Raw genomic sequence first — 8,486 nt, 5'->3', positions numbered from 1 at the left:
ATGTGACCGAAGAACAACTCAAGATGAGAGCTTTCGGCTTAACGCTGAAGGACAGCGCAAGAGGTTGGTATTATCTGATTCCTACCGGCACAGTGTACACGTGGCCTAAATTGCAGAAGGCCTTCCTTGATAAATACTTCCCCACGAAGAAGGCGGTTGCGCTGAAACGAGCAATCGCCAGTTTTGAACAAGGAGATGATGAGTCGCTCTACGACTATGTCGAGCGCTTCAATAAATTATGCGCTAGCAACCCTTTCCATGGATTTCAAGAGAAAGATCTGGTAACTCACATTTAGAATGGGTTGCTAGATCATGAGAGGCGGCTGGTAGACGCTGCCTGTGGGGGCAGCATAATGAACTTGACTCCCGACCAAGCCCGGACGAGGCTAAACGAGATTGCTGACGGAACACGGAGTTTCGGGAGAACCTACACGAAGAGAACGGCTAGCGCTGTTAGCTCCGGAGATGATTGGAGAAGCGCGTTCACTGAGCTTACTACCTTGATCAAGGGGATGCAAGTTGGAAATCAGAATCAGAGGCCAGCTCGAGCTTGTGGGATTTGCACCGATGAAAATCATCCTACTGACATGTGCCCACAATTACAAGACCCTACCGTCGCTGAGGTACATGCTGTGGGGGTTATGGACCCTCGAGGCCTCGGTTCGACAACAACAACTACTCGTCGAGAAGCAATGATCATCCTGGCTTCCGGTGGAGCGATCCTAATGGTGGTCAATCTCAGAACCACTACCAGAATTATCATAATCGCGCTCCACCACCTCCTCCGCAGAAGCAAGGGCCATCCGCCGAAGATATGATCACCTCCTTAGCCCAGCACTTCGCCACGCATGTCCAGACAGCTGAATCCAACTTCAAAAACCTCGAGAAGACAGTTGGGCAATTAGCGGAGTCGGTCTCGGAGATTAAAGCGACTATCTTCAGGGGTCTCCCCTCACAAACCGAAAGAAATCCACGAGAGAATGTTAGCGCTATACATCTCCGGAGTGGGAAAATACTCGATAGGAGCTCAGAAGATGAGACGATGGTGGATGGAGGAGCACAGAACTGGGAGAGACCTCGACCGACAGGACAGGACCTCGACGAGGACACCAGAGACCTGAGTGAAGATTTCTCAACAGAGAAGAAAGACCTCGGCCGAGGAGGCACCAATCTCGGACGAGAGATGGAGCGCAGCACAACCACTCGACGAGGAGCGCAACGCGACCACTCGACGAGCGTCAACCTTATCAAGATCGAGATGGTGTGCAGAGCAACGAAGCGCAAGACCTCGACCGAGAAGGGCTCAGCCGATCAAAAACAACACCAGAATCTTCTAAAACTCAGCCCGAAGACGAGTACGAGGATCGAGGCGACTTCAAGCTTCGTCAAGAGAACTATGTGAGGCCCAACTTTCCTCCGCTGTACTCCGTGAAGCCACCGGCTCCTTTCCCTGAAGCATTAAAGGAGACGCGCAAACCAGTAAATGACAAGGAGTTATTCGAGACGTTTAGCAAGTGCGAGGTAAAACATCCCTCTCCTTAAACTCGTCAAAAGTATTCCTCGCTACGCCAAATTCTTGAAAGGAGCTATGCACCATCAAGAGGAACCAAAAGCTCAAAGCAAAAGGGAAGGTGCAAGTGAGCGAGAGGGTGTCAGCTGTCTTCCAGCAAAAGATGGCAAAGAAGTGTTCAGATCCAGGAATGGTCAGTATACCTTGCATAATTGGTGAGAAGAAAATTGATAGGGCCATGCTAGATCTTGGTGCTTCTATTAATGTTTTACCCTACTCCTTGTATAAACTGCTGGGCCTAGGACCCCTGACTAAGACAGGGATTGTGATTCAACTTGCCGATAGATCGACGGTTTACCCAAAAGGTATAGTCGAAGATGTGTTGGTAATGGTTGATAGTCTGATTTTCCCAGCTGATTTTTACGTGCTTGATATGGAGCATGATAATCAAGCTGCTCCTATCCTTCTGGGTAGACCATTCATGAAAGCAGCGAACACAAAAATTGATCTAGCAAGTGGGTCGCTCACTTTAGAGTTTGATGGAGAAGTGGTTAGTTTCAATATCTATGAAGCTATGAAGCACCCTGCAAACGATAGCTCTGTTTTCTCCATTGATGTACTTGATCCTATTGTGCAAGAAACGTTTGATATGTGTGGGATTGATTCACTAAATCTGTTATAGAAAATAGCATAAAAACTTCTGATGAGCATGATATGATTTTTACTAGTGATATACATGAGGAACTAGCGCAATTAGACGCTCTAGGGACCCTTTTGGCCGGTGGGCCCTCGTTACTAACATTCTCGAGTGAGAAGCCACTCCCCTCTGTTATACAGGCACCCATTATTGAGCTGCAGGAATTACCTTCTCACCTGAAGTACGCTTTCCTTGGAGAAGGGGAGACGTTGCCAGTAATCATTTCCAGCGCACTCACAGAGGAACAAGAAGAGAAGCTAGTGCAGGTTCTGAAGAACAACGTTACAGCATTGGGATGGACCATTGCTGATATCAAGGGTATATGCCCCACAACCTGCATGCATAGGATCTTACTCGAGGAAGGAGCTAAACCAAGCCGGCAACCCCAGCGACGGTTGAATCCTCCAATGATGGAGGTTGTGAAGAAAGAAGTGCTGAAGTTGCTTTCCGCTGATATGATCTACCCGATTTCTGACAGCAAGTGGGTCAGCCCGACTCAAGTCGTCAAGAAGAAGGGAGGGATCACTGTCGTGGAGAATGAAGCCGGCGAGATGGTTCCACAGAGGACACAGAAGGGATGGCGTGTCTGCATCGACTACCGCAAGCTAAACGCGGTAACTCGCAAAGACCACTTTCCTCTACCATTTATTGATCAAATGCTCGAGCGGCTGGCGGGTCGCGCATTCTACTGTTTCCTAGATGGGTACTCAGGATACTTCCAGGTCCCTATAGCGCCAGAAGACCAGGAGAAGACTACTTTCACCAATCCTTTCGGCACCTTTGCATACCGCAGAATGCCGTTCGGATTATGCAACGCACCCGGTACATTTCAACGATGTATAGTGAGCATCTTCTCCGAGTTTGTTGAGAATTTCATTGAAGTATTCATGGATGATTTTACGGTACATGGCGATTCATTCGATGCATGCTTACATAATTTGACACTTGTGCTACAAAGATGTGTCTCGACCAATTTGGTCTTGAACTCGGAAAAGTGCCATTTTATGGTCAATCATGGCATCGTCTTAGGTCATATTGTGTCCTCTAAGGGAATTGAGGTCGATAAGGCAAAGATTGATGTAATTCAGTCTCTGCCCTATCCTACTAATGTCCGCGAAGTTCGTTCTTTTCTAGGCCATGCAGGTTTCTATCGCAGGTTATTAAAGACTTCTCCAAGATCGCGACACCCTTGTGTGAACTATTGAAGAAGGGAGGTGACTTTTGACCTCAACGACGAGTGCAAGAGAGCATTCGACACATTGAAGTCACACCTCACTGTAGCTCCTATAATCAAAGCGCCGGATTGGTCTCTCCCATTTGAGATCATGTGCGACGCAAGTGACTATGCCGTAGGAGCTGTTCTCGGACAAAAAGTTGGGCGAGCAATGCATGTTATTTACTACGCCTCGATGACTTTGAACGGCGCCCAGAAAAACTACTCCACCACCGAGAAGGAATTACTTGCTGTGGTGTACGCCTTGGACAAATTCAGACAATATCTACTTGGCGTGAAAGTGATCATTCACACCGACCATGAAGCTCTTCGTTATCTCATGACGAAGAAGGAGTCAAAGCCGAGGCTCATCCGGTGGATCTTGCTATTGGGCGAGTTCGATATAGAGATACGAGACAAGAAGGGGTCTGAAAATTCTGTGGCGGACCATCTGAGCCGCATCGTGCATGACGGGGGAGAAGAAGCAAAGCCAAGTCTAGGATACTTCCCGGACGAGTCTCTTTGTCGAATCGAGCAGCGCAACCCCTCGACCAAGAAGAAGTCACCAGCGCACTCAGAATCTCGACCGAGAACCAATAATCTCGATCGAGAAGCACCCCCAGAAACAAAGAACGAGGTATCCGAAGCCCAGGTTCTCGCACTCCGCTCCCTCAAGCCATGGTACGCATACATTGTGAACTACCTCGTCCGAGGAGAATTCCCTCCTATATGCACCAAGGCTCAACGGGACAAGATCAAGAGTGAAGCGAAGTATTATGTTTGGGACGATCCTTACCTATGGAAGCATTGCGTGGATAAGGTTATCCGACGATGTCTCCCGGATAATGAGGTACAATCCGTACTTACTTTTGTCACTCTTATGCATGTGGAGGGCATTTCGGGCCTAATAAAACTGCTAGGAAGGTACTCGACACAGGGTTCTTTTGGCCACACATCTTCAGAGATGCGTATGCTTTTTGTCAAACTTGTGATAGGTGTCAAAGAGTGGGGAAAATCTCTCGTAGGAATGAGATGCCACAAACACCATTGGTCTTTTGCGAGATCTTTGATGTGTGGGGGATCGATTTTATGGGACCTTTTCCTAGCTCTTTCGGGAATCTATATATATTACTTGCGGTGGACTATGTTTCCAAATGGGTGGAAGCAAAGGCCACCAGAACTGATGATTCCAAAGTAGTTGCAGGTTTTCTTAAAGAGAACATATTTGCTAGATTCGGTATCCCCAGGGCTCTTATTAGTGATCAAGGAACTCACTTCTGTAACAAGACGGTGAGCGCTCTTTTGAAGAAGTACGGGGTGACTCAGCGAATCGCTACAGCATACCATCCGCAGAGTAATGGTCAAGCCGAGGTTTCCAATCGGCAAATTAAGGGTGTGCTGGAGAAGACGGTGGCTCCCAATAGGAAGGATTGGAGTCTCCGCCCTCGATGATGCATTATGGGCCTATCGCACTGCATACAAAACGCCAATCGGAATGTCCCCATACCGCCTTGTGTTTGGAAAGGGATGTCATTTGCCGGTGGAGCTTGAGCATAAAGCTTGGTGGGCAGTACAAAAATGCAACATGGAGATGAATGAAGCCGGTGAGCACCGGAAGTTGCAGCTGCATGAGCTGGAAGAGATACGCCGCGAAGCGTACGAGAGCGCGACGATCTACAAGGAGAAAACCAAAGCGTGGCATGACAAGCACATTCTGCGCAAGGAATTCAAGGTAGGGGACAAGGTCCTCCTTTACAATTCGCGTCTCCAACTCTTTCCGGGCAAGCTGCGATCTAGATGGAGCGGGCCTTACATTATCGCCCGAGTCTTTCCTCATGGAGCGGTAGAGCTCTTCGACAAAGACGGCCACAACATTTTCAAGGTCAACGGCCAAAGGCTAAAAACCTTACTATAGCGGTTTCTTAGACGAAGTGGTCGAGGACATGGCCCTCGAGGAGCCAGAGACGGTCACCTAGAAGTGGACCGCGTCGAGCCACGACGTTAACTAAGGCGCTGCGCGGGAGGCAACCCGTGGGATTACTATGTTTTGTTTTGTTTTTGTTTTCTTTTTCCAGGACAAAGGCGGTACACATAGATAACCACTCGACGAGGAGCGCAACCACTTGACGAGAAGCGCAGCGCAACCCCTCGACGAGCAGCGCAACCACTCGACGAGAAGCGCAACGCAACCCCTCGACGAGCAGCGCACCCACTCGACGAGGAGCGCAACGTAGACCCTCGACGAGCGTCAACCTTATCACGATCGAGATTTCTTCCCTTTTTAAGGTGTCCTCTTTTGCTGCATTGAGGACAATGCGCGATTCAAGTGTGGGGGAGGAGTCGACTTGTTTGGGTGCTCTCGGCTGGTGTTTCTATGGTTTTGAGTTTATTTCGCTGATGTTTTTCGATCAATTTCGAGTCTGTACTGGATAATTCTTGAACCTTTGCTTATTATTGTTAGAAAATTAAAAAATAAAAAATAAAAAGAAAGAGTAAAAGCCGGGCGAGTAAGAAATGACTTTATGCAAAAGGGGGCGCCCAATAAAAAATAAAATAAAAATAAAAAATAAAAAAAAATAAAAAATTGAATAAGATGTTCCTACCACTTTAGAGAATCTTGGTGAAAACCCGAAAGGGCGCCGGGATTACATTGTTTGTGATTGTTTGACTACTTGGTTAGATTGATTGCATTATTGGCGTTGGAGACATAAGAAGGGAGTTGAAGGATTGTCTCGGGTTTTAGGATTCACCAAGGAGGGATAAGAAGTTAGTAATTGGCCTTTTATTCTTCTATTTCGAGGCTTATTGACATTCATACTTCACATGCTCACCCTTTCACTATTTCATCAGATTTACTACACACTATTGGCGGTTGTATTAGATTCTAGGATTAGATTTCTATTTCTTGGAGTTTGATGCATATTGTTGTGGTTGTGCTATGCGGATTTCTTGATTAGGATTGGTGGTTGTGATGTGTGGTTTGAGGTTATTGATTAGTGGTTTAGGACATCATTTGAAGTGGAGGAATAAGGAGTGTATTGAGCGAGTGGGTGACTCGGTTTTTCATTTTTTATTTATATTGCCCTTGATTCCCATAGCCTTAGAGGAGATTAGGACTCCCACTTGTGCTTAACGCACACCACTTGGTTCTATTGGTTACTATTATGGAGTGGTGACATATGAAGTGGTGATATAAGGAGGGAAAAGGGTAGGTCATCTTGGAGTGATAAGAAGATAGATCGGAGTTAGGATAGTGCTCGATTACACTCGGAGTTTGGAGTTATAGTCGCTGGTAGAATTCTCCCATACTTACTGTAGGACCTTTGTGCTTATAGGAGGAGTGAGCGTTGTTTTGGCTTACTCGAGGACGAGCAAGGTTTAAGTGTGGGGGAGTTTGATAGGAGCTTATATTATGGTGTTAACCAGCGACTATTAGTTAGGTTTAGTGGTGTTTAGGTGCTCGACGAGTGGTAATTCCGGAATCTAGGTTAGGAGTTCATTTATAGATTCGCGGAATGCTCGTGAGCGTTTTTATGGCTTTTGTATTGGAGATCCCGCTGGTGTTCGGCTTTAGTACATTCGGGATGGATCTAGATGAAGATTAGCCATGCTTACACAGGAGGTCCTCGACGAGCAGGACCTATACAGGACGAGCAGAGATGAACTCGGCGAGCAACGAAGACAGGTACTCGACGAGCACATGACCTACGCGGGATGGAGCTAGAGATACTCGAGGAGCAGCGTAGGAAGCTCCTCGACGAGCAGCATGGACAGGTACTCGACGAGCGATGGAGAAGCTAAGACGCGAAGCCGAGCTACCTCGAAGATTCTGTAGAAGACCTCGTCGAGAAGTGAATACCTCGTCGAGAAGGAAGATCTCGTCGAGAAGGAATACCTCGTCGAGAAGTGCAGACCTCGTCGAGGAGTTGTATATCACTCTCAGCTAAGAAGATCTCGTCGAGAACTGAAGACCTCGTCGAGAAGGAATACCTCGTCGAGGAACTGAAGACCTCGTCGAGAAGGATACCTCGTCGAGAACTGAAGACCTCGTCGAGGAGGAAGACCTCGTCGAGAACTGAAGACCTCGTCGAGGAGGAAGACCTCGCCAAGAAGTGAAGACCTCGCCGAGGAGTTGCATATCACCTAGATCTCGTCGAGAAGTGAAGACCTCGTCGAGGAGTGCACACCCTCGTCGAGCAGTGCAGGATATTTCACTACGCCTCGGGCCCGGTCCAGGCAGTCTCGCGGGCCGGTTCGGCCCGTAGCCCAGAATTTACACGGAAGGTGTTTTCTACGGAGGATTACTTTATTATTACTTTATACTCTTTCCATATTCTATTAGGATTTCCATATAGGATTTCCATATCTTTCCATAACTTTTAGGATATGTTTCTTTTATTTTATTCCTTTTATATTAGTTGAAGACTATATAATAGATATCTTAGGTTAGACACTACGTTACACAACAACGTAATAGTTGAAGATTTTAGAGGCTGCTTGGGAGAGTTCATCAGCCTTGGTTAGTTTATTTACCTTCATTCCATTGTTATTCATGGCTTCTATGGCCATGAGTAACTAAATCCATTGTAGTTCACTTCCAAGTTGAAACCTTTGTTCTTAGATTTGCTTGTGAGAATTCAAACGCATATGTTTGAGTTTAATTTGAGGATTGTTTCATAATCTCTGGTGCTTTATATCATTATTGTTTGATCTTGATTTTATCTAGAGTGCACGCTAGGTTGAGTTATTATCATTCATATTGCTAGGACTTGACAATTCTATTTGAAAAGCCTTGACCTTTGTGTAGCAAGCATGATTTACATAGACTATTTGCGAGTGTTTATTGTGTAGAGATTATGAACTTGTGTCGAGTATCGGCTATTTGCCAATGGTATTGCATGAGCCTACTTATCTTTGATCTTTATGCTATTGAGCTTTTGAATCTTGGGATTTCCTTGGTTATTGCTTGCAATAAGGGTTTCTAGGACTATTTGGACTAGTTGCTATTTACGAACAAAGAGTAGGACAACTAAATTAAACGATATAAACATATGTTAGTAGAATTC

General features: G+C 46.4%; 1 pseudogene; it reads left to right on the top strand.

The window, feature by feature from the left end:
• The first annotated feature begins 814 nt into the window (after nucleotides 1-814).
• On the top strand, nucleotides 815-5,335 carry LOC141249470 (uncharacterized; annotated as a pseudogene).
• Nucleotides 5,336-8,486: the final 3,151 nt, after the last annotated feature.

The sequence above is a fragment of the Phyllobates terribilis genome, unplaced genomic scaffold, assembly GCF_046119375.1.
Source record: "Phyllobates terribilis strain yellow unplaced genomic scaffold, ASM4611937v1 Scaffold_4584__1_contigs__length_59199, whole genome shotgun sequence".
Taxonomy (NCBI): Eukaryota; Metazoa; Chordata; class Amphibia; order Anura; family Dendrobatidae; genus Phyllobates; species Phyllobates terribilis.
The sequence above is the reverse complement of the archived record's forward strand: the minus strand, read 5'-3'. Positions and strand labels throughout refer to the sequence as shown.